The sequence below is a fragment of the Canis aureus genome, chromosome X (assembly GCF_053574225.1).
Source record: "Canis aureus isolate CA01 chromosome X, VMU_Caureus_v.1.0, whole genome shotgun sequence".
NCBI classification, from domain to species: Eukaryota; Metazoa; Chordata; class Mammalia; order Carnivora; family Canidae; genus Canis; species Canis aureus.
In genome coordinates this window covers 89,602,114-89,628,829 of record NC_135649.1, presented here as the reverse complement: position 1 = coordinate 89,628,829, position 26,716 = coordinate 89,602,114, and the positions used below count along the sequence as shown (strand labels likewise).

Sequence of the window (26,716 nt, the reverse complement as noted above, 5' to 3'; positions counted from 1 at the left end):
GTATCTCAGGTTCTTAGTGCCTAATCAGTGATCAGAGGCCCGCGGGTGAGAGATGTCAAGTGAAAGATGTAACCCATATGGGCAGAGTTTCAATTTCTTGGTTCAATTTCCCTTTTCTTGTTGGAAGGTCTCCTTCTGGAGCTGACCTGATATGGATACTGGAGACTCCTCTGTAGCCCCGGAGCATCCCTGTGCCACAAATTCCACCACTTGTGAGTCCCCATAGAAAATGCTAAGAATCAGGGGTAGTGCCTCAAACTACCAACCCCAAACATGTAAAAACTTGGGTTCCTTATCTTCTTGTCTAGGACACCTTAGGGATTTGAATTGGTGACCTGCAGACTGGAGGAAGTAGGGAAAGTCTGGGGCAGAAAGAGGCAGCAGGCCCAGGCTGGAGACAAAAGGAGACTGGGCTCTGGGACAAGAAAAGCAGGGGTGGGGTGGATGACCGGAATGGAAGGTGATGATCTTTCAGACATCAAAGCCTGACCTTGGCCAGCCCTGCTCTGAGGGTCAGCTAAGGTAGGAGCCCCCAGTCCCTCCCCCAGCCTCTGAAAACCATTGAACATTTTAAGGAGGAAATGTGCCCCCCACCCCGCACTCCCCAGGGGTTTCATGGTGTGGCTTGTGCTCCAGAAGGGGAGGAGGTTCATGTCCTTGGGGAGCATGAGGCTTGCATCAGTTAGTTATACCTGCTTTTGGTGACTGTGCCCCAACCCAGTGGGCTCCAGAAAGACTGGGCCAGGCCTCTTTGGGATGACTTATGGCAAGGATTTTTTTTTTTTTTTTGAGGGGAGGGTTAGAAGTGGCCTATCTGTGGCCTTGCACAGTTCTTCCAGAGAAGTCTTTTCCATGATGGGCCACTGGTGGCTTTAGGCCTCAGGTTTGAATGTGAGCTGTTTTTTAACAAAATGCTAAAACAGTGAGAATATTTGCGTGCAATTCAACTCCTATGTGGCTCTTGAGCCCTTTCAGGAGAGATTGGGGGTGTTGCCTTTGGTTTCAAGCCTAGTCATGGACTACTTTTGTGAATTAATAATTGCCAGCTGGGTTACCTATGATATCTGTGAATCTCAAAGCATGGTCCAGAACCAGTAGCACCAGCATCTTCTGGGAACTTATTAGAAATGTGAATTCTTAGGGCACCTGAGTGGCATATCGGTTGAGTATATGACCCTTGGTTTGGGTTCAGGTCGTGGTCTCAGGGTCATGAGATCGAGCCCTGCATTGGGCTCAGCTCTCAGTGGGGAGTCTGCTTGAGATGCTCGCTCTCTCCCTCTTTGCTTGCCCCTCCCCTGATTCCCTCTCTCAAATAAATTTTATTTATTTTTATTTATTTTTAATTTTTATTTATTTATGATAGTCACAGAGAGAGAGAGAGAGAGAGGCAGAGACATAGGCAGAGGGAGAAGCAGGCTCCATGCACCGGGAGCCCGACGTGGGATTTGATTCCGGGTCTCCAGGATCATGCCCCGGGCAAAAGGCAGGCACTAAACCACTGCGCCACCCAGGGATCCCTCAAATAAATTTTAGAGGAAAGAAAGAAAGGAAGGAAGGAAGGAAAGAAGGAAGGAAGGAAGGAAGAAAGTTAAAGAAGAAAAAAAGAAATGTGAATTCTCAGGGTTCACCCTGGACCTACTAAGTCATAATCTTTGGGGTGGGGGCAGCAGGGAATCTGTGTTTTAGTAAGCCCTCCAGCTGATTCTGATGCCCTTCCAGGTCCAAGTTTGAGAGCCACTGATTTATTAAGTTTATTGTCCCCACTTAACAGACAAAGAAAATGAAGTTCAGAGGGTTTAAGTAACTACCAGGAGCATGTAGCCAGCAAGTGAGGTGTTGGGAACTCTAGCTCAGGTCTTCCGTTAGAGGGACTATGTTTTTTTCTTCTGTGTCTTTCACTCCCTCCCTCTCTGTCCTCACCCCTCTTCAGTCTGGATCTTCTACCCTGGAGGTTTTCAACTTGGCTCCTCATCACCCGGGGAGCTTGAAGAACTAATATTGCTGTTAGGGTTCCACGCTAGGAAATACAATCCCTGGGGTGTGACTCCAGCATGTGTATTTCTCCCCTATTCACTGGAAGCTTTACCCAAATTCCTTTGCTCCTCAAAGTGGTTCTTTTTTCTTTCTTTCTTTCTTTCTTTCTTTCTTTCTTTCTTTCTTTCTTTCTTTTTTGTTGAAGATTTATTTATTTATTTGAGAGAGAAAGAGAGAGAGCAGGGGAGGAAGCAGAGGGAGAGGGAGGAAGAGAATCTACAAGCACACCTCCCATTGAGCGCAGAGCCTGATGCAGGGCCTGATCCCAGGACCCGATCTCAAGACCCTGGGATCATGACCTGAGCAGAAACTGAGAGTTGGATGTTCAACCAACTGAGCCACCCAGGTGCTCTCAAAATGTTTCTGATGGATGCATTTGCACTAAGGTGTTAGTAACTGGATGTATTACCTTTCTCAGGGTATCTGCATTTGAGAAAAAAAGAACCAAGGACATAAAATAATGAATTGCATAAGCGTCCTAGCAAGTGGGAGAGGCCAGCTTTTGATCTCATTTCTCCCACTTACCCCAGATTTATTGCCATCACACACCCTGCTAAGAATCTACCCAGCAGTCTTGGCTGAGATTTCTGAATATACTGTGTCTTTTTGAGGGGATCCTTGGGCTAGAAGAATTTGAGCTAATCCTATTTCAATGCCCTTAAGCCATCAACTTTGTCCACAGAGGGCTGAGTTTCCAAAACTAGTAACAGCCAGTCAGTTCTATTTTAGCTAGCTAGCAAAACCAAAATTAAAAAACAATTTTTTAAGGCATTTGGGAATGAATGTTAAGGCCCTGTCAGGCCTTCCCCTAGGTCCATCCAAACATACTCATCCACAGAAATCGAGGTAGTCCCTAAACCATAAATTAGATTGAGAACTGCTAGTTTCCAAGATCTATAAAGAACTTATTAAACTCAACACCAAAGAAACAAACAATCCAATCATGAAATGGGCAAAAGACATGAACAGAAATCTCACAGAGGAAGACATAGACATGGCCAACATACATATGAGAAAATGCTCTGCATCACTTGCCATCAGGGAAATACAAATCAAAACCACAATGAGATACCACCTCACACCAGTGAGAATGGGGAAAATTAACAAGGCAGGAAACAACAAATGTTGGAGAGGATGCGGAGAAAAGGGAACCCTCTTACACTGTTGGTGGGAATGTGAACTGGTGCAGCCACTCTGGAAAACTGTGTGGAGGTTCCTCAAACAGTTAAAAATATACCTGCCCTACGACCCAGCAATTGCACTGTTGGGGATTTACCCCAAAGATACAAATGCAATGAAACGCCGGGACACCTGCACCCCGATGTTTCTAGCAGCAATGGCCACGATAGCCAAACTGTGGAAGGAGCCTCGGTGTCCAACGAAAGATGAATGGATAAAGAAGATGTGGTTTATGTATACAATGGAATATTACTCAGCTATTAGAAATGACAAATACCCACCATTTGCTTCAACGTGGATGGAACTGGAGGGTATTATGCTGAGTGAAGTAAGTCAGTCGGAGAAGGACAAACATTATATGTTCTCATTCATTTGGGGAATATAAATAATAGTGAAAGGGAAAATAAGGGAAGGTAGAAGAAATGTGTGGGAAATATCAGAAAGGGAGACAGAACATAAAGACTGCTAACTCTGGGAAACGAACTAGGGGTGGTAGAAGGGGAGGAGGGCGGGGGGTGGGAGTGAATGGGTGACGGGCACTGGGTGTTATTCTGTATGTTAGTAAATTGAACACCAATAAAAAAAAAAAAAAAAAAAAGAGAACTGCTTACATGAGACCCCTAGCATGGCTATTTCTAGAACAGGGCAAGATTGAAATGTTGACCTAGGCTACAGCTACCGCCTCTTAGAATGGCCATAAACTTTTGATTTTTAAAAGTGAAGAAAAAGAAAAGCCCACCCTAAAATGATTTTTTTTAATGGCAGCTATGTCTCTACCCTGCTTCCTGCACCTGGTGGGGGACACAGCGCATCTCCACCCTTCAGGAAACAGCCCACTTGTCAGCAGCTGGGCTCCCAGGAACAAAGGCCTGGGTTCATTACCACAGTATCAACCCTGACACGTTCTACCCGGGCCACCTCCCCCAGACTCCTCAATTCACACCCCAAATGAAGTGTAATTGGACCCGGACACCTTTGAAGTCCCCGAGCAGATTGCCAGCAGTTTGAAATGTCCTTGATTTGCATGGTGAGGACCTGGTTGGAGGTGACTTTTTCCCACAGTTTCAAAGACAGAATTATTTTCAGTGACATTCCCCAGCCAGGAAGAGTTACCATGGAAGAAATAAAAATTCTCCGAGCCGAAAAAAGAAAAAGTAAAATAAGTCTGCAGATCTGATTAATCTCTAAATTGCCCTTTTGGCCAGTTTTTGTTGGGTGAGGGCCACATCTGAGGCCATCGTTTCCTCTCAAACTTCTCCTCCGGTCTGCAACCTGGGGGATCGCAAGGTTGCGGGGGACTCAGCCAGGAGGTTCTGAGGGCCTGCAGGCTGCTGTCAGACCTGAAGCAAGAAAACAAGCCCCACCGCAGGCTGGTGAGTTGATGAGGGAGGCCATGTGTTGATTGGAGATCATCTATTTTCCTTCCCAGCTGAGCTGGGGCTGCTCTGCAGAAATCATGCACAGTTCCAGAAATCAGTGTGTGTGTGTGTGTGTGTGTGTGTGTGTGTGTGTACGTACTGTGGGCCTAAGCCTTGATGATATCCTGCAGCCCACAGCAGGGCCAGCCTGGTGGAGTTATGCCTGTGGCCAATGTGGGCATTTGTCGGGCCCATGACAAGCCAGCTTGGCAGTCTGCTTTGCCCTGAGAGGTGACCTGCCCCTGGTTTGCTGCCACCACCTACCCCCCCCCCCCCAACTCATCTGCTTCTGTGAGCTTTCTCAGGGGTACCAATCCTCTGAAGCAAATGATCCACTTTTGGAGCTGTTCTGGCCCTGGAGCTGTCTCGTCCTGGAGAACGTCCTTTGAAGATGGAAATATTCTAGATCTGTGCTGTCTATGTGGCTCTTAAGCACTTGAGATGTGACCAGTGTGATCGAGGAAGTACATTTTATTATATTATATTGTATTTTTTAAAAAAGATTTTATTTATTTATTCATGATTGACAAAGAGAGAGAGGCAGAGACACAGGCAGAGGGAGAAGCAGTTTCCCTGCGGGGGGGCCCAATGTGGGACTTGATCCCAGGACCCTGAGATCATGCCCTGAGCCAAAGGCTCAACCACTGAGCCACCCCAGTGCCCCCAGGAAGTACATTTTAAATTTTGCTTCAGTTTATGTAATTCAAATAGCCACATGCAGTTAGCGGCTACCATATTGGAAGTTCAGGGACAGATGACCCAACAAAACCCAAGAGCGATACCCCAGTTTGGCCGTGTACAGTACTGATTACCAACTCCCTGAAAAGACCATCAGAATAGCTTCTCAATCAGGTGAAGCTAAGTTTATTAGACCGACTTCAGGAAAGGATGGTACCCCTTGACAGAATGTTAGTCATGTCTCCAAGCGGGCGTCTGGGGAAGGATATTTACAGCATTATAGAGACTGGACTGGGCGATTTCTTTCTTTTTCTTTTTTTTTTTTTTGGACTGGGTGATTTTGAAGTTAGATCTTCAAGATGAGAAACGGGGTTCGGGGTTCGGGAGACTTGGTGGCAAAATAGTTTTGGATTGTACGCAAGGTGAGGATCTTGTAGTGAATCTTAAAGAGGCAGCTACTGCTCTCAATAATAAGCTATTTTAAGTTGGTTCAGTCTTATCTTCTAGGAGCAAGGATTTCTTAGGGAAAATAGCTAAGTCATTTTTGCTTGTTCTCAGTATTATTTGAACACAGGGACAGGAAAGTATGCCCGGTCCCAGTATTGTTTAACATAGGGACAGAGAATAAGTTACCCCCAAATGTAGTGACTTTGAACAATAAACATTATTTCACAGTTGCTGAAGGTCAGGGATGTGGGAGCAGCTGAGCTGAATGGTCCCGTCTTGGGGTATCTCCTGAGGTTGCAGCTGAGATGTTGGCTAGGGTTACAGCTGTCATCTGAAAGCTCAGCTGGGGCTTCCACTTCCAAGGTGGCTTGCTCACAGGGCTGGTGAAATGGTGTTGGCTGTTGCTAGAAGTACTCAGTTTGTTTGTCATGTGAGCCCCTCCAAAGGGGCTGCTTGAGAATCCTCATGGCATGGTAGCTGGCTTTCCCCAGAGAGAATAATTCAAAAGAGAACCACGCAGAACCCACGATGTCTTTTATGACCTACCCTGGGAAATCTCACTTCATTATTTCCACCATCCCCTACTGGTTATCCAGGCCAGCCTCATTCTGTGTGGGCAGTGACGATGCAAGGGAGTTCATAACAGGGGGCAGGAATCACAGGAAGAGGGAACGATGTGGTTTCAGTTCTCAGTGGTAAGGGGGGGCAGTGGGTATAAGAGGGGTGCAGAGATTCCTCGGTTTTAGAGCTGAGATGCAACTGTGGCAGTTCTGTTCACGTTGGGGATGGGGGAACCTGCCCACTGACCCAGCCTCTCAGCCACCTTTTATTTATGGCACATTGTTTCAGTTGCCTTCACGATGAGACAAATTGCTCCAAAATTTTGTGACTTCTCACAACCGTCTTATTATGCTCACAGACCTTGATGAGTTGAGAATTGAGACAGGGCGCAGTAGGAGCTGGCCTGTCCATGCTCTGCAATGTCTGGGACCTCAGCCGGAAAGATTCAAAGACTGACAACCGGGGAGCAGGGGCCATCTGCAGGTCTGGTCACTGTAATGTTTGGTGCTGGGCTGGGAGGACTCCAAAGTCTTGGGCTGCGGACTGGAACACCTACAGGTGGCTTCTCCAGATAGCTTGGGCTTACTCACAGCCTGGTGGCCTCAGTGTAATGAGACTTCTTACCTGGTGGCTCAGGGCTTCAAGTGTGATTGTTTTAGCAAACAAGGTGGAAAATGGGCTTTTAACACTCAGCCTTGGGAGACACCCGCCATCGCTGCCTCTGTACTTTATTGACGGGAGCAGTGATAGGCCTGCCTAGATTCGAGGGAAGGGGACACAGACCCAGTCTCTCCGTGGGGAGTGTCAATATCACATTGTAGAAGAGCATGTGGCATGGATGGTACTGGTACAGCCCTTCTTGGAATATACTATCTGCTCTGCACGCCAGTTTCCCAAGGCTTTTGCCTGTGATGGACACAAGCAGTGGGAGCTAGAGGACTTTGGGCCCAGAGCACCCCACAGAGGCATCTCTGTTAGAAGCTGTTTGTTCCCTTCTAAGCATAGCTCGTTGGCCCAAGTCCATGCTGAGCAGGACACACGAGGAGAAAGAGATGAACCCGAGAGAGGGAGTCCTAGAGGGTGGAGCCCAGACACTACCACACTGTGTGGTGGACAAGTAGTTAACATTTGTGCGCCTTGCCTCTACATGGGGAATAGTAAGTCCTGCCTCGGGCTCAGCGTGGGGAGTGGGTTAGGTAGGGTGTGCAGAGTCATAGCAGGGTGCCCTGGCACATAGTGGGTATTCTGCAGATGGTAGCCGCTGTCATCGTGCCGTATTTATTTCTCTACCCCTTACCCAACCGGAGCTCAATCATCTATGGCACAGTATGTTATACATTGCTGGGTAACAAATCACCCCAAAACCTAGTGGCTCAGAATGAGCGATTTCTTTCACTCTCCTGGTTTCTCTGGCTCAGAAATCTGGAGCTTGGCGGGGTGGTGGTGGCTCAGGATCCGAGAGCCTGAGAGTTCACAGGCGTGGGTGGGGCTGGAGAACCCATCTCCAAGGTGGGTCACACACGTGGCTGGCAAGTTGGTGCTGGCTGCTGGAGTAGGGCCTCACACTTCTCTGTGCGAGCCCTCCTCAGGGCTCCCCAAGTGTCCTGGCATCCCCAAGAGCAGGTTTCTCTGGGAGGGCACAATCTGGGTCTGCCTTGGTCACTGCTGTATCTCCAGAGACCAGCCCGATGCTAACGCCTGGCACAGAGCATTCTTTTTCTTTTCTTTTTTTTTTTTTTTTTTTAAGATTTTATTTATTCATGAGAGACACAGAGACAGAGGCAGAGGGAGAAGCAGGCTCCATGCAGAGAGCCCGATGCAGGACTCGATCCCAGGGCCCTGGGATCATGACCTGAGCCAAAGGCAGACACTCAACCACTGAGCCCCCCAGTCACCCCTGGCACAGAGCATTCTGTGACAGGTTGAAAGACTGAGAGCCCTCCTGGCTATGCTGCCCTAGTTCCTTTACATTCTTCTGCAAGGTCTTTCGCCTTCTGCACCTATGTTGACAGTGTGCTCAAGGTTTTAAAGATCCCAAAGGCAGTGGAAAGAGGAGCCTCAGCGAGAGGCAGCTGCTAAGGTCAGGACCCAGCTGTTCCTCCTTACTGGAAACTCTCCTTCCAGACCTTGACCTTGGGCTTCTGAGTTCATACTAAGGGAGTTCACATTCAGAGAAGCCCAAATCAGCATCTCGCAAGGCCAAGAGCCATGCAGGCCTGGAGAAGGAAGATAGCTCGTGGGAGGGAGGAGCTCACATCCGGCTGAGGGGCTGAGGGGTCCAGTGCTCCAGCTGGGCCCGAGAGGACAAGTCAACAGTGCTGTTCTGGCTAAGTAGCTAAGTGCAAAGGCCCTGAGGCGGGAAGGTGTGGCGTGAGTTCTGGGGCCTCCGAGCAGGGGGCTGGGCTGTGATCGCAGGACCGGATGAGGCAGGATGAGGCTGGGACACAGGGTTAAAGCCAAACTGCAGGGCAGGGGGTTTGCTGAGGCAGCAGTGAGGGGAAGAGGGAGCTGGCTAGAGAGAAAGAAGCAGAAGCAGGAAGACTACAGACGATGATGTGAAGCAAGGCCACAGCCCTGGGAAGTGGATGGAAGGGAAGGAGATCGGGCCAGTTTGAGAAAAGATTCAGATAGAAATTTGACCCGATTAGATGACCAGATTAGATTAGCCGGGAGCAGGGGGCGGGGAGCGGGCATGCAGATGAGTGGTTTTCTCTTGGAACGTTCTTTCGCTCTCAGTGTCGGGAGGCAGCAGTGCAGTAAGGAGGCTTAAGGTGTTTGCTCAGTGTCCCGAGGCCAGAGAAAGAACCCAGAAAGCCCAGGGCCTGGCAGAGCTTGGGCCATGATGTCATTCACACAGGGGGTCTGGCTGCAGCCCGTCTGGGGTGAGGGCCCCACTGTGGCTTGTCTCCCAGGCAACCTCCTCTGCTGAGAAACATGCCCTAATGACTGTCTCGATTTGCAGGTTACCCAGCACTCGCACGAATCTCTTTGCTTCATTTAATTGTCCCCGTGGGAACTGTTATTCCCATTCTACAGAGGAAGCAACCGAGGTGTCAAGGCTCAGAGAGGCGGGGTGGCTTTGTTGGGGGCCAGGAGGCAGCAGAGCTGGGCCTGGGACCCCATTGTCCTCACTCCGCTGGCAAGTCTTTTCTCCAGGACGCTTCCTTTCCTGCAGTCTCTATCTCTCAGCTCCCCTAACTGCCACTTACATTGGGTCAAGTTCACAAAACAGCAGCCTTCCCCTAGGTTCTCTGGGGGGTGGGCATGTGTGTGTGTGTGTGTCGGGTTTGGGTGAGGCTGCAAGTGGCTCTGGCTTTTGAAGGTGGGGTATCTTGATAAAAGTGGGTGCCTGGCGGCATGGATGTAGGGGGGCGAGGGACTAAACGATCAGGGCCATCAATCAGGAAGGGGTCCTCGAGGCAAGGTGACATGGCTATTCAGGAAACCTATCAGGATGACAGTGATCTAGGACAAAGGTGCCTGCTCCTAGGCAGGTGTCAAGTTCACAGAGATCTTGATAACAGGGCCTTTTGCTCTCTCTCCCTGTTCTGGTGCCAAATATTCAGAACCTTGACCGCCTTTTCTGGTTCTGCCTCGTTTGCTGTCCCCTCCCTGCCCCCACCTGCTGCCATGCCTCTCTTGGCTGGGTCCCTCTTCCTGGAACTGGTGGCCAGGGTGGTACCAAGACCCAGAAGGAAGCTGCGAATTCCGTCCCCTTAATTCCTTTCCCAGCTCCCCTTGCAGCTGGAACACCTAAACGCTTTCTGAGACAGGCTCTCTAAATAATTGGAACTTTCTCCCAAATCAGCACTTTTTCATGCTACATTAGCATTTATTGGTTTGATATTTACATTTGGCAAAGGAGCACCCAGTCTCTGGGTCCCTGGGAGCACACACTGTCAACTGAAACAGACTATAATTGCCACTTGCAAGCTTCCCCCTCCCCCCATCTGCCACCTGCCTTGTCCTTCCCTGCTCCCAGTCCATTAAAAAAAAAAAAAAAAAAAAGCTCAGAAGGGTTATCTTCACAGACCACAAGGTCTGCTGATAAACATGGGCCCTGCCCAGAGAAGCCAGGAGCTCGGAGCGGGGGGTGGGGGTGGGGGGGGTTGGGGGGGGGAAGCAAGGACAATTTAAATTTGTTTGGCAGTGATGTCTATGCAGGGTCACTCCTCCATTGGATTGTAACCTCCTTGAAGGCAGGGATCTGCTGTAGTTCCTTGAATTTCTCCATATTCCCCTTTGGGGCCAAGAACCCTGCTACACAAACCTCAGGTTCTCAAGGAACATTTGTCCACTCTGGAATTTGGAGAAAATCTTGCTCTGGCTTTCTCTGACAGCTGCAGAGGGAGAGGCTGGAAGGATTATCCAGGGAATGCCAGGGAGATGGAGTGGTGGGTGCGGTGGGGTGGTACATGGTAGGGAGGAAAGTTGTCTCTTTTCCCTTTCAGACACTGCAGCAGAGCTGGCCAAGGAGCCCAGCCCTGCAAGACTGTGGTGGACTGTATGTACTTAGAGCTCATCAGACACAGCTCCAAAAGTCAGTGCTGACTGGTGTGGGCCTCAATTTCCTCTTTGGTAAAATCCAGACTATAGTGGTTCCTTTCCTCCCAGGTTGGTTGTGGGGATTAAGGAAGATTGGGTGTGTGATGCGTTTAGGGGATCATGTAGAGCAGGCCGTGTGCTTAAGAGGTGGTGGGTCCTGGGATTTGCTCAGGCCCGTGGCCCCTTGTCTTGTGGGAATGGAGCCCTGGGTATAAATCATAACTCCTCCAATGCCTCTTGGCATATTTACGCAGGGCCCTGTGGTTTCCAAAGGGCAGGCTCTCACATCAGCTCCAGAGCCTGGCTACTTAAAGTGGGGCCTGCGGACTGGCAACAGCAACATCACCCGAGAGGCTGTTAGGAAGGCAGACCCTCAGCGCCCCCAGATCTGCCCTCTCTGTATTTTTTAAAAAGATTTATGTGTTTATTTGAGGGGGGTAGGAGCAGAAGGAGAGAATGTCTTAGGCAGACTCCGCGCTGAGCTGGAGCCCCGCGTGGGACTGGATCTCCAGACCTGGACCTGAGCTGAAACCCAGAGTCAGACACTTAACCGACTGTGCCACCCAGGTGCCCCTGTCCACTCTGTATTTTAAGAAGGCCCCCAGGTTGACTTGTATGTGCATTAAAATTTAAGAAGTACTCTAGTAACCCGCTGTGAAATATGCAATGCAGAAATGACTTCCCTAGGGGCGTCTGGGTGGCTCAGTCAGTTGGGCGTTGGCTCGGGTCATGATCTTGGGGTCCTGGGATTGAGCCTGCAGTTGAGGTCCCTGCTTCTTCTCCTTCTGACCTCTACCTCCCTCCCCCGCTCATTCTCTCTCTCTCTCTCTAAAATAAATAAACAAAATCTTAAAAAAAAATGACTTCCCTTTTCGTGGATGAGCAAACTTCCTAAAAAAAATTGATGATTTCTTTTTGCCCAAGCTCATGAGCCATCTAGAAGGCTCGTGACTCCTGTTTGTCCTGGATCCTTTTCCCTGCCCGCAGCTGTTCCTTAAAGGATCAGTATACCCCAGTGCAGGGTGGAGTGAGCGGAGCCAGGCGCCAGGGGCTCATCTATAGCCCTGACTCCATAAAGGGGCCCTGGATGGCCACCTGCTGTCGAGGTGCTTTGTGGAGCCCACCCTGAGGAGCATGGGGTATTGGCCCACAGGCTTGAGTTGGGATGACAAGGTGGCCAAAGAAAAATGTCCCGTCCACAGATGCCAGCATTCCTTTGTCAAAACGGAGTTTCAGAATTAGACCACTCGATTGTTCGTGCCAGTAGAAAATGACCCTGTGGCAAATATTTTATTTAACTCCTTCATTAATGAGGGAACTTCTAAGATGTTAAAACCAGTTCTTTTTTTTTTTAATTTTTATTTATTTATGATAGTCACAGAGAGAGAGAGAGAGAGGCAGAGACACAGGCAGAGGGAGAAGCAGGCTCCATGCACCGAGAGCCCGACGTGGGATTCGATCCTGGGTCTCCAGGATCGCGCCCTGGGCCAAAGGCAGGCGCCAAACCGCTGCACCACCCAGGGATCCCTTAAAACCAGTTCTAATGAGAAAGTAAGGAGCTAGGTGTTTAGAGGCAATTAAATGGAAAAAATTTAGGGTGAGGTAGCTAGTTTAGAAATTATTTGCATCTCTACCAGACAGAAATCTGCAAGTTAACCAGCCTCTGCCCCCAACCCCCACGGGATTGGCCAATTGCCTGGTCAATAGGAAATCAATCAGAGGTGCCAGCCCAGCACCAAGCTGAAAGAACACCCAATAATCTCTTTTGCCCATTTCCCATTTTGGATAGTTTTTTCTGACACTACCCTCGGTTAGTCCTTGAGAATCCGGAAATAGCTGTTGCCTGAGAATTACCCTCAGAATGGAATGTGGGTCTTGGAAGGAAAGGAGGAAAAAAAGATGAGCAAGTCCATCTTCTACCAGATGGGGAGTGTGCTTTCCTGTGCACCTTCCCTCCATTGTGTGGGGTGCAATGGCTCCGAGAGGGCGAGAGTTGGCATTGCACAAGGGAAGGTGACTCTTCCTAGGGAGGGGACTGCGAGGCCTGGGCCTGCTCTTTAACCTTGGCCACTGCGCAGAGAGGGATGATGTATCTGCAAACATATGCAGCCTCGTCCAAAATATTTTCCCCTCCTGTATAGTTCTTGCCAATATTGTTAATCTGTGGGTTGACTTCAGACCAAAATAAATCTCCCAGCCCTGGCCACCAGCTAGCTAATTTTACTTTGTAACCAGGGAATAGAAAGTGGGGGCCTTCAGCCGACCGTTCTGTGTTTATTTTGCTTGCTCTCTGCTGCAGTTTAAAAATCACACTTGGAAAAGTGGACCCTCTGTGCATGGGAGCAGCCACCCAGAGAAACAACAACAGAAACAGAGGGATTGGAAAAGTCGAGTTCTGCTATTGCCCACCACGCTTCTCTCTCTTCTCGGGTTCTGATCGTCCCCACTGGCCTCTCCCGTGATGTCTAGTCTTGTCAAATGTGCCAAAAAGCAGAAGGCTACATGGCCATTTGGGGAGGATTTTCCGGTTGCATTCTGTCATTCTTGTCGGTCACTCGCTAAGAGAATTAAACTCTGGGTTCCTCTTGACCAAGCCTAGAAGAAGCAAGCGAGTAGAACCTTCACGTGTCAGCTGGAAGGGACCTCGGAGGCCGTCTAGTCCAGCCCTGCCGGCTAAGAGGCAGGATTACCTAGTGGTGGAGAGCACAGCGTGGCAGCCAGCTGGCCCCAGTTTGAACCTGACTCCACCACTTGCCAGCCGTGTGACCTTGGATGAGTTATTAACCTCTACCTCAGTTTCCTAATCTGTAAAATGTGGATACTAATAGTCATACCTCCCTCGGAGGATTGTAGTGGGGACAAAATGAATTAGCAAAAAGAATGCATCGGGAACAAGAAAGCCTACAGTAAGTGCTTGATAAGATAAGGCAATGAGGCTCAGAGAGGAGAAGCAACCTCTCTAAGGTCACTCAGGGAGTTGCCAAACTGAGTTGGACTCAATGAAAAAAGAGGAGAGGTTATTGCTTCTTGGAAATTCTGAGTAATAACTGTTTTCTTTACTCGTGTTACATCATCCTCGCTCAACACTTGGAGGGAACCCTAACATGGAAGTCAGGGCGGCACATTCTAGTCCAGGAGCACCTCTAACTGACAGTGGCCCTACTGGTGCTTGGTCTGGGGCTGGATGGTCTCTGGAGTTCCTGTTGGTACTAACATCTTATAATTCAAAATTAGGGTCTCTGCCCTCCATTCAAGCCAAATCTGTTTTTCCTGCGACGCTCTTCGCTGTTTTTCTTTTTTTCTTCCTATTTTCCTCTGACATTTTGCCTGACTGTATCCTGTGGACATCAGCAACCAGGATTTTTTACTCTCCTACCTTGTCCCTTCCCCTCATTGCTTCCTCTCCTCCTCCCCCCAGTACAGCAATCAAGGGCTTCAACTGCCCCACGCCTGAGCCCTGTGGATGCCATGTTTAAGTTGATTCGACACTTGACAGTCTTATAGATGTCTTGAAAGTTACCAGGTAGTGACTTGAGTTCTTCCTTATTATGACCCACTTTGAAGGTCTCATAGAGTGCCCTTGGCAGAGTGACTTATCCATTATGGTTTGTTGACTGGTTCCCAACAGAGTTGGGATATTGGATTGGATGAAATCTTTTATTATCAAGGCTCCCGCTGGTATATTCAGTACAGCTGCCATAGATGTCCTTTGTTTGAGAAGAAGCCAGAATTATCCGACTTCGAAGCCTGCTAAAAAGGGTATTTTAGAACAATCAAGATTTCAAGCCTGAAAATTACAGGCTGGGATACAGGAATATGTTAAGATACTTCCTCTGCTGCCTTTCATTCTTCCCACCCTCAGCCTGCAACCCCTCTCCCTGAAATTCAGGCCTGAGTCCAATGTTAGATTGCCACCCGTGGGTGAAAGGTGCCATTGCAGCCTCACTCTACAAGACATTGTAAACGCCCGGAGTGAAGTAAATGGAGATTGAGGTGCTGAGAGATGAGACTGTCAAGTCAGGTGTGTCCCAATATCTTTTGGATTAGGTTGATCCTGAAGGAAAGGTTGAGAGCTAATATCAAAGGTGAGTCCTCGAGTGAGAGAGATACTTCTAAGTGCTCTCAGGGCTGCGAAGGAACAGTAAACAGTTATCTGGGGACACAAACATCCTTAATGCCAAATACTGCTGAGTATATATATATATATATATATATATATATATATATATATATTAAGGCCCCACGTACCAGTGGGCTGATCACCAATGAAATCCTGCTTTGCTCAAACCTTCGTCCTTACTCAAAATTGTTGGAATCCAATTTAAAAGTCTATATTGGAGTGATGCTGGGTGGCTCAGTGGTTGAGCATCTGCTTTTGGCTCAGGTCATGATCCTGGGGTCCTGGGATTGAGTCCTGCATCAGATTCCTGCAGGGAGCCTACTTCTCTCTCTGCCTGTGTCTCTGCCTCTTTCTGTGTGTCTCTCGTGGATAAATAAATAAAATCTTTAAAAAAAAAAGTCTACATTAGAGAGGTGCCTGGGTGGCTCAGTTGGTTAAGCATCTGATTTGGCCTATTAGAACACTCACTTTGGGGATACTCCCTCCTGGAACCCAGCCATCATGCTGTGAGAAGCCCGAACTACATGGAAAGGCCACGTTAAGTTCCCAGCCAGCAGCCGACATTAATTGCCAGCTCTGTGCCTGTGCCATCTTGGATGCCTGGCTCGGTTAAGCCTTCAGAGGACTCCAGCCCTAGCTGACACCTGACTGCAACTGCGTGAGAGATCTGGAGTAAATATGCCCCCAGCTGAGTCCAGTCAACTCACAGATCTGTAAAAAAAAAAAAAAAAAAAACAAATTGTACTATGCCATTGGGTTTGGAGGCACCACGTGGCAATATGTGACCAGGACAACAGCGACTTTCGTTAGACACATGAACCATAGGATGACATATAATTAGGTATAGTTTTTAAATCTTGGATTCACCCTTAGAACAATGAGTCCCTGGGGTGCCCCTGTGGGTCAGTCAGCGTCCATCTTTGGCTTAAGTCATGATCCCAAGATCCTGGGATTGAGCCCTGCATTGGGCTCTCTACTCATCGGGGAACCTGCTTTTCCCTCTCCCTCTGCTGCTCCCCCTGCTTGTGCTCTCTCTCCCTCTCTTGTGCTGTCTCTCTCAAATAAATAAATAAAATCTTAAAAAAAAAGAATGAGTCTCTAGCATCATAGTGCAGTACTATTTCAGTGCACATCTGCTGCTTCTGATCGAAACACTATCTTGTACTTCCTGAGAGACGGAGGGCACTTCCTGACAGGTGTCCCCTTGCATCCTCATCTATGTGGCTGTGGAGCTCACAGTCTCTCACACATGCTAGCACAGCACTTTGTGCCCTATTTGCAGGCCATGAGGGAAGAACCTGTGCTGTTGTCTCTAGAATGTCCCGTGGATGGGATTGTGCTATGTACAGCAAGAATCCACCCATACATTTTCCTTTAGTTAACCTTATTGATGTATAATGTACATATAATAAAATAGGCCCATGGAGTGCCTGGGTGGCTCAGTCGGTTAAGTGCTCCACTGTTGGTTTCAGCTCAGGTCATGATCTCAGGGTCCTGGGACTGAGCCCTGCATCGGGCATCAGGCTCCATGCTCAGTGGGATGTCTTCCTCCCCTTCTGCTCCTCCCCCTCTAAAATAAATAAATAAAATCAAAAGAAGATCGCAAAGCTGTCACACTGTGGACTTTGAAAGCAAATTTGTTGCCTTTGGGAAAAAAATAGACCCATTTTAAGTCTATAAATTGATGAGTTTTGACAAATGTAATCACCACCACAGTCCAAGCATGGAACATTTCCATGACTTCAGAGTTTCCCTCTGACTCCTTTGCAGTCAATCCCCCGCCCCCTGCCCCCAGGCAGAAACTGATTGGCTTGGCCACTACAGATCAGCTGTTGTCTTTTCTGATATTTCATATAAATGGGATTGTATAGGATGCATTCTTATGTGACTGCAGAGTATCTTATCGAACATAATATTTTGAGGTTTATCCATGTTATTGTGTGTATCTATCCTTTTTTTCCCCCTGGGTAGTACACCATCGTACAGATAGTTCACAATTCGTCTATTCCTTCTCCTGTTGATGGACATTTGGGTTGTTCACAGTTTAGTAATAACACTAATAACACTGCTATGAATGCTCACATACAAGATTTTATGATCATATGTTGTTCTTCGTCTGGGGTGAATATCTGAGAGTGCTCTTACAGGGTTATACAATCAGCGTATGGTTAACTTTATAGGAAACTGACTAATGGTTTTGCATGCCTACCAACAAAATATGAGAGTTCTGGGTGCTCCGTATTCTTACCAGCACTTGACATCATCAATCTTTTTTTTGTAGCTTCCCTGGTGAGGGTAATGGCACCTCATTTGCCCACAGGATTCTAAGTGTTTGTCTCCTTGGTGCTGCTCTCAGAGAATAATGTTACTGTGCCCTATTAGTGATCTCTTGCTGCAGAGTGAGTTACACCAAAACTTAGTGGTTTATTTTTTATTTTTTTTTTAAATTTTTATTTATTTGTGATAGTCATACACAGAGAGAGAGAGAGAGAGAGAGGCAGAGACACCGGCAGAGGGAGAAGCAGGCTCCATGCACCGGGAGCCCGACGTGGGATTCGATCCCGGGTCTCCAGGATCGTGCCCTGGGCCAAAGGCAGGCGCCAAACCGCAGCGCCACCCAGGGATCCCAAACTTAGTGGTTTAAAACAACAACAAACCTCTATTACCTCACAGTTTCTGTGGGTCAAGAATTCAGGAGCAGCTTAGCTGAGTAGTTCTGGCTCAGAGTTTTTTCTTAAGATTGTAGTCAAGAGAGACGCCTGGGTGGCTCAGCGGTTGAGCCCCTGTCTTCGGCCCAGGGCATGGTCCTAGAGTCCCAGGATCGAGTCCCACATCGGACTTCTTGAATAGAGCCTGCATCTGTCTCTGCCTCTCTCTCTCTCTCGAACAAACAAATAAAATCTTTTTTTTTTTTTTTTTTTTTTTAAAGATTGTAGTCAAGATGTTGTCTGAGGCCACAGTTGTCTGAAGACTGGAGCCAAAGGATCCACTTCCAGGATGGCCTGATGGCATGACTATTGGCAATAGGCACCAGTTCATCATTGGCTGTTGTCAGAAGGCCTCAATTCTTCACCATATGGATCTCTCCATAGGGCTCTCCATTGAGAGTCCTCCCAGCATAGCAGCTGGCTTCCCCCCAGATCGGCTGAGACAGAGCAGGGCAGAAGCCAGAATGTCTTTGATAATCAAGCCTCAGAAGTCATACTTTGTCATTCTCACAATGTCCTGTTGGTCAGGGAGGGGATATGCAAGGGCACGAATAACAGGAGGTAGATGCCATTGGGGGCCATCTTGGAGGTATGCTACTGCATGCCTTGTCTGGACAACGTTCTTGGCTTGTGGTTCCTGGCCCTCTGGGGGAGGGTCCTGTGGATCCAAAGTACACTCAAGAAAGCAAAGAGCTATCAAAGTCAGACAGCTATTCTACATGTCTGAAAAGGAAACTGGAAATTCTGGCTATGAACCTATGGACCCCAAAGACTCTTTTAATTTTGCTCTTTTGGAATCCGAAAGAAAGACAAACTTTTCAAAGTGAATCCAACTGATGATGAAAACAAGACGTGATCCTAGGGTTCCTTACGCCAACTCCATGACCTTCTATGCTGTCCTGTGAGCTCTCCCTGGTTCCCTGCTAGTTATATTAGTCAAAGTCCAGTTGAGAAAATAGGAAATACTCTAAGGGTTTCGAGCAGAAGGAACTCTATGCACAAAATTGTTGACACATGCAATGAAGAAACTGAGAAGCCAAACAGGAGAAGGTAGAACAATCCAGAGAGAAGCAAGTGCAGGACTAGCTCTAAGGCTGGAGGGATGTAGGGCAGAGCCGGGTCAGGGACCTGGAAGGGGGCTTGGCGGGCTGAAGCTGGAGCTGTGGTGGTCCTTTCCTCTGGGATCTGCAGGCACAGGGGAGCTCCAGCTACTGAGGCAGACAGCAAGAAGGAGAAATTCTCTGATGTCTCCCTTCCTCTTGTCCTCCAGTCTTCTTCCAGTGCCTTCCATGGACACCAGGGAACACACAGATGAAGCAGAGAAGAGGAAGAGGAAGGAGGAGGGATCTGAGGGCACCAGGCCCAGGACTGGCTCACTGGTGGTGGGTGGGCAGCAGATTTTGTTTTCCAAAAAGACAAAAGACCCTGATAATATTTCTGGCCCTACTTGTTCTTCTAGAACCATGATACTCTCCCATCAGATGGAGTCTGAGTCCCCCTCCTTCATCCTGCGTGGGACTTTGTGATTGCCTCCATGAATAGAAATGAGACAGAAATGATGCTAAGTGACTTCTGAGAACCAGCCACAGAAGCCAATACAGCTTCCATCTGGTTTTTGCTCTTGGGATGCTCTCCCTTAGAACTCAGCAACCATACTATGAGCAAGTCCAAACCAGCCCAAACAGAGAGTCCACATGGAGAGGCCCAGGAGGAGAGAAACTGAGATCTCAGATATCATGGAGCAGAGACAAGCTGTCCCTCATGTTCCTTGTCTGCACTTCTGACCTGTGAGCATAATTCTTTTCTTTTCTTGCCACTCCATCTCAGAAAACTTTGTTTCCATGGCTGTTGTAACCAGGAGATGGGGTGAGGGGCAGGAGGATTTCACGTGTCTCTTTGGGACCCAGAGCAATGCCAGCCTCCTCCTGGATCTTCTCTTTTGGGGTGGAATCTCAACCAATAACTGGAATTGGTTTGAAAGCACGTGGAAGTTGGCCTTACTCTTCTGCAAAGTCATAAAACCTTGTTTTTGGACCCGTTCCCTCGAAAAACTCACTAATTCAATTTATGCATATTTATTGAGTGCCTAAACTGTGCTAGTCAGAGTATGCCCTTGAAAATAAAACAGGCATGGTCCCTAACTTCAGACAGAAAACAAATGACCTTATGAGAAAGTATATAATTACAAAGCGAGAGAAATGCTCTGAAGGAAAAATGTTAGATGCCAAGAGAGTATAACAGAGGATCTGGATTTTGTTTGGGGTGTTGGCAAAACTTGTCTCAGGAAGTGATATTTCTTTCTTTTGCTTTCCTAAACTTATTTCTTCAAAGCCATGAAATGTTTTACAATACACTTTTTAAAAGTTAGCAAAACGAGATTATTCCCTGAAAATGATCATCGGACACACATATGCTAAAAAGCATTTACTCAGGGACGCCTGGGTGGCTCAGTCGGTTGAGCATCAGACTCTTGATTTCGGCTCAGGTGGTGATCTCAAGGTCATGGGATTAAGCCCCAAGTCTGGGCTCCTCACTCTGGGGAGTCTACTTGAGATTCTCTCTCTTTCCTTTCCCCCACCCCCACTCATGCTCTCTTTCAAATCAATCAATCTTAAAAAAAAAAAAAAAAGACTGACTCATTCACGAGAAACCAGGAACCATGGAGGGTTTTGCTGGGAGACGTATGAAAATCAGAGACTCCCTCCCCCCAAAGAGTGCCTGAAGTTTTAGGGGAGTGATTCGGTCCCCAGGAGCTAGGGACCCCGGGCTGGCTGGAATGTGTGGCTGGTCTCGGCTATGACTGTTGCCTCTAGGAGCCCAGCACAGAGGAGTTGGCTCTGGAGACAGAGAAGGGAGGTGAGCTGCAGGGAGACGGGTGGTGGTGGTGGGGGGGGCTGCACCTGGAAAGCCTAGACAGCAGGGACTGGGCTGCGGGCTGGGGGCAAGTGCTGTGCCCTGAATCTGCCAGTCACTGCATGGACAGATGGCCTCAAATGGCTCCTTCTGGCAAGGCCTGTAAGGAAAGGGGCAGGAGGGATCCCTGGGTGGCGCAGCGGTTTGGCGCCTGCCTTTGGCCCAGGGCGCGATCCTGGAGACCCGGGATCGAATCCCACGTCGGGCTCCCGGTGCATGGAGCCTGCTTCTCTCTCTGCCTGTGTCTCTGCCTCTCTCTCTCTCTCTCTCTGTGATGACTATCATAAATAAATAAAAATTAAAAAAAAAAAAAAAAAAAAAGGAAAGGGGCAGGAATGAGACCATTCCCACGGTTCCTGATTTCCCTTCCACCAGAGCAGGGATCTTCCTCCGGAGATGGAGCTGGGGTCTTTCCATCTGCTGTCCCCACAGAGCCGCCCTACCTTGTGTGTCCAGTGGCATCTGTCTGGTCTGTTGGCACCAGCCTCACACACAGCCTTTTCTAGCTGTGCTTCCCCAGGAGCTTGAGTGGACATTGATGGGTCACTCTGCCTCCTCCACGGTGAGCGGCACCTCGTCACCGCTGCTTGCCTGCATCCGCATAATCTGCCCGCCCCCCCAAAGATGCTCACCAAATATGCCTTGCAGGGATGGTCGCCAAACACAGTCAAACCTCAGAGCCGCAGCCTTGCTTCAAAATACTGCAGGGAAACTCCAGGGCTCCCACAGCAGATGGGGAGATAGGGCTGACGGGCCTAGGGCCCTGGCTGCCTTGATGCTGCTGCTGTGGTCCACCTCTTGGGCCTCGCAGCCAGCCCTCTCCATCCAGGTGTGCTCCCTGCTCCGATTATTCATCCTCCCCGCAGACAGGGAGACCAGATTCACTAGCAGGTGCTCATCACGGACACACCTGTCCCCAACTTTGCTGGGGTCCAGAACAAGAGCACACACAGAGGCCCACATGCTGTATCTCTAAATATTTCAAAATCAAAATCAAGCTTAGCAGCCCTTACCTGGAGTCTGTTGACAAATGTAACCTCACAGTGGTGTGAGAGGCTAGGAGTGGATTTAGAATTCTGGATTCTTCAGTGTTGCGCCAGCTGGCGCCTGCCCTCATCTGCCCCTCCTCTTCCCACCTGTGGGGCTCAGTCCCGCACCCGGATGGGCATACTGCTCACCCTCCAGCCCCCACGGTCCAACTCCATCCATTCATTGCCTTCCCACCACCACCACACCCCCGCAAGCAGTCACTCCTTGGCTACTTAAGGGGGTTAACAGGTAGTGATATGTGCTTTTGGAAGGACAGACAAGGGAAAGAAGCCTAGGAAGTCTCTTAGGGTTAAGGAGGGGAATTCTGGGGTCCCAGGACTCCAGATCCTGTCCAGAAGGGGAGAACAGGCTCCAGGTGGGTGTTCCTCTGGTCCTGTGTAGTCTTCACCTCAAGAGCAGGGGCGTGGCCAGAGCAGGACCCTTTAGAGCATGGGACCCAGACCAGGCGCCTTTACTGCCCAGTTCTTTTTATTTTATTTTTTTAAGATTTTATTTATTTATTCATGAGAGACACAGAGAGACAAGCAGGGACATAGGCAGAGAGAGAAGCATGGAGAGCCCAATGTGGGACTCGATCCCAGGACCCCGGGATAACGACCTGAGCCAATGGCAGACACTCAACCACTGAGCCACCCAGGCACCCTTCATTGCCCAGTTCTAAGGGTACTTTCTTATCCTCAAAACCAGACCGAGTCTTGTGGAGTAGACATGCTCTGTGTCCTTTGAGCTGTTACTCATGTACAGCCACTAGGAACCTTCATTGAGGCTATTTGCCCACCTGGCACCCCTTCTGCCAAGGGCAATGTTCAAAATATTTTGCCTCCGTGTGGTATAGGTAATCACCAATACTAGCCGGGGTTAGGCCAGTGCTGAGCTGGGGTTCTGGAGGCCGTCTACAGGGCCAAGCATTGACCCTTCTGTTGTTGGATCAGGGGGAGACAGGGGATGGTTCTGGGCCACAAAGAAGAGCACTGGGGGCAAGGCTTGGGGAGGAGGCCATTTGTCACCACTACGGAGATATTTAAATATGTTTTTTAAAGATTGTATTTATTTATTCATGAAAGACACACACAGAAGCAGAGACACAGGCAGAGGGAGAAGCAGGCTCCTCACAGGGAGCCCGATGTGGGACTCGATCCCGGGACTCTGGGATCACGCCTTGGGCCGAAGGCAGCACTAAACCACTGAGCCATCCAGGTATCCCAATATTTCAATATTTTAACAACAGTGCTGCTGTACCCACGAATATCAACTCTATATTCTTCCCTTCTTCCTTGGATTTTAATAGGGCCAGCATTGTGCCCAGCCAAAAGACGACATCCCCAGCTTTGCTAGACGCTTAGAAGAGGCGGATAATATATAAGGACAAATCTTCAGAAAAGCTTCTTCGGCTGGGAGGAGTCCCCTTTGCCCCTGCCCTTCCCCTTCTTCCTAGACCTGTCCTGCCTGGAATGACGGTGGGTGGAGCTCCAGCAGCCTTCTTGTGACCTTGAGGATGGAAGCCCCGCGAAGGAAAGCAAAGCTGAAATATTGAAGGAGCCTGGGGTCCTGATGACTGCAGAGCTGCCTGACCACCCCCAGACTGCCTACTGCTAGACTCTTTTTTTATAAGAGAGAATAAACTTCAAATCTGTGTAAGCTGCTTTAGTTAGGTTTCTGTTATTAGCACTTGAATTTTTTTTTTTTAAGATTTTATTTATTCATCCGTGAGAGACAGAGAGGCAGAGACAGAGGCAGAGGGAGAAGCAGGCTCCCTGTGGGGAGCCCAATGCAGGACCCGATCCCAGGACCCGGGGATCATGCCCTGAGCCAAGGCAGATGCTCAGCCACTGAGCCACCCAGGTGCCTCTTAGCACTTGAATATTATTGCCAATTCATTTCAGCTCCAGTCCTCGCTGCCCACGTCTCCTCAGGGCTGGTCCAGGGGTCAGGGAGGCAGACGGGAGAGGGATCTTCATTCGGCATGTGTCTTCCACGAGTAGGATGTGTCCTGCCAGCTAATCCTTAAGACCATTCTGGCCACTAGTGTGAATTTCCTCACTTTGACCACTGATAAAACTGGTCTCGGAGGTTATTCGGCTTCACTGGTGGCAGAGCTGGGGACAAGGCTTGAGTCTTGCAGGCTCCAGAGCCCACATCTGCTCCACCACACTTCCCAGTCTGTGCAGGCAGGACTGGGAGCCCCTTCTTATTCACTCCCGGGGTGGGGGGCAGGTGCCTGGAACATCCCCAGAGAGGGGGCATCGTTGGCTTGGACTTTGGGCTTTACAGATCCCACTGCACTTCACTGGCAACTGGGCAGGGATCTGCCTCCAGAAAATTGGGGTGTGTGTCAGTCAGAAAGAGTCTTTAAAAATCACCTGTCTCCATTGTTACTCTTGAGAGAAAAACCCAGAACAGTAGGCAGTGGGGCTATGGGTCAGAGGGGGAGAGGGGAGGGGAGCTGTGAAGCAGGCAGCAGGTAGCCTTCTGCCCTCCAAGCTCAGAGAATGAAAATGAAAATCCCTAGGTTGGGGGTGGGGGGTGGGGGGGAGGGCAAGCAGGACCCATCTCTGAGGCGGGGGTCCTCCAAGAGACCTGAAAAGGTGCTCAGTTTCCCCAGGCTTCGAGGCTGCTGCGTCCTCCAGGCAGCGCACTTGTTCTCCCGAAGCCTGAAAGCCCAGCTGACCTCTGAGGGCGGCTGCAGCAGGAGAAACATTTTCTGAGGCAGTTTTATGGTCCCGAAGGTCTCTAGTGGACACCGGTGCAGGCCCGGCACGTAGAGGCTGGCGGTCATCCCTCCTCGGCCCTCCCTGCCAGACTCCCTTCCATTCCTAGTACATCTGGAAGCGAGGGGGGGGGGAGAACTGTCCAGAAGCCCGAAGCCCTCGCCTTCCTGAGGATCTCCCAGAATCCTCCACTCCCTGCTTTGCTCTTCAGGGGCCAGGGCCTCTCATTCCCTCTCCCCTCCATCTGTCCAGGGACTTTGCGGAGGTGAAGAGCAGCCTCTGAGAGCCCCAGGGGGAGCCTGCCCTCGGCCGAATGGCTTCCTGGGCGCCGGAGGGAGAGCGAGGCCGAGCGGAGGCTGCGGGCTCAGGCCACGGCCGCGCCAGGGCCTCCGCGTCCCTCACTCCCCTCGGGCAAGCGTGACCCCCAGGCCCTCCTGAGGAGCACCCCGCGCCTCCCCCTTCGTGGGCTCCCAGGCGGAAGAGATGGAAAGCAGACCCTCCTGAATGTTTAACTTCAGCGGAGATGATAATAACTTTCCCATGGACGCAACTGTATCCTTTCCCTGTGTTCCTTCGGGGCTCCCGAAGCTCCATAAGGTTCTCATTTGCAGCTCGTTCTTGAGGAGGCCTCATTTCCTTGCCACACACCCCTGATGTGGTCAGGGTCTCCCTCCCACAGCCCGGGCGGGGGGCGATGGGGCCGAGGGGGGCTTCCCTGAGCTTTTCTCTGATGGCTGCCCCCCTTTGGCCTGGCCTCACCAGACCCCTCCCTTGGCCTCTGCCCTTTCCCTAACCCTTGCCCACCCCCGCCCTCCCCCAAGCCTCAGACCTTTCAGCTTCTGCTCCCCAAGCACCCTGGGAAAGGGAGTGGCTGGTCCGTGCTAGGCTGTTCCCCAGGCAGAAGGGCCCTTTCTGGAAGCTTCTCCCTCTCAGCCTGACAGGCCTGTCGAATGACCCCAGGGGTCATCGTGGGCACTGTATCCTATGTGAGTGGCGCCCCCTGCAGCTATCAGGCACAGCCTCTGCTGGTAGGTCCTAAGGGGAGAGCAGTTCCAGAGCCCTTCCCAGCCTGGAAAAGACCCCAAACCCCCGTTGCCAGAAAGCTCTGCTACCCAAACTCTTTCTACCGCACACCTCTTATCACTTTGGTCTCATTAGGAAGCCCAGAGGAGCCGAGAAGAGGAAAGGGAAGAATAATACATCTCATGTTGGCAGAGCGCTGCTGTTTTGTTGTTGTTTTTTAGATTTATTAATTTATTCATGAGAGACACACAGAGAGAGCGAGAGAGAGAGAGAGAGAGAGAGAGAGAGGCAGACACAGGCAGAGGGAGAAGCAGGCGACTCGCAGGGAGCCTGATGTGGGACTCGATCCCGGTACCCAGGATCACACCCTGAGCCAAAGGCAGACGCTCAACCACTGAGCCCCACCCCCACCCAGGTGCCCCTTATTGTTGTTAATATGTTCACGTTCCTGGCATCGCTCAAACTTCAACTCACCACCCGCCCCGGGGGGTACCAGGGCAGGGGATTGTCAGGGGCCTCTGACAAAATGGGTGAGGAGGCTGGGCCCTAGGTCAGGGCCACTTGGGTCCCGGTTGGGCCCCAGCAGCAGATTTTCAGGGCTCCAAGGGCAGGGCGGAGGCAGAGTGGGGGAGAACAGGCCCCGGCTCCCAGGGTCCCGCTCTGCCGCCTGCGCGGCCAAGAGCCTCGTGTGGGTCACGCCCCCTCCAGGTGCCACTGCGTCCTCAGCTGTAAAATGGGCGTTCGGGGCGGAGAGCTCTAAAGCGCCCTCCTCACCTGCGCTGTAGTTGGTGCCTAGGGCAGGTCCCCGAGACCCTGCTTCTCCCGCGCCCCGGGCCCAGCTGCACTCTCACAATGAGAAATCTCTGAGGACAGGACCCCCCCCCCCCCACATGTGCCTGCTCTGGATCTGGCTGCCACTTCCCATTTGCCCCTCTGCCAGGTTCTGAGGTCGTGTTCCAGTGGTTTCCACGCCCCCCGTCCCCGTTGGCAGCACAGGCTGGACCCCGGTTAGCCCTGGCTTGGGCTGGGCTCGGGGAGCCCAGGAACCACCTGGCCCTCCAAGGCTGGTCCTTCGGGGCAGGTTCTTTTGTGTCGGGCTGGACCCGGGATAAATAGGTGCGATTAGGAGATCAAAGCGCTATACCACGGGTTTGGCCGGAGGGGGCGCTTTGATCTGCCCATCCCTTCGCTTCCCCCCCCCCCCCACCCCCCACCAGCCCTTGAGTCCTGGCAACTCCAAATCTCCCTGCTTTCATTCTTGTCTTATCAAGCTGCTGCCTCAGCTCCCCGCACCGGGCGCGTCTTGCCTGTTGATGAGGAGCTGGGTTTTCC

General features: G+C 50.2%; 1 pseudogene; it reads right to left on the bottom strand.

Moving 5' to 3' along the window:
* The window catches only part of LOC144308935 (large ribosomal subunit protein eL28 pseudogene), a 52,410-nt pseudogene extending 27,981 nt beyond the window's left edge, over positions 1-24,429 (bottom strand).
* Positions 24,430-26,716: the final 2,287 nt, after the last annotated feature.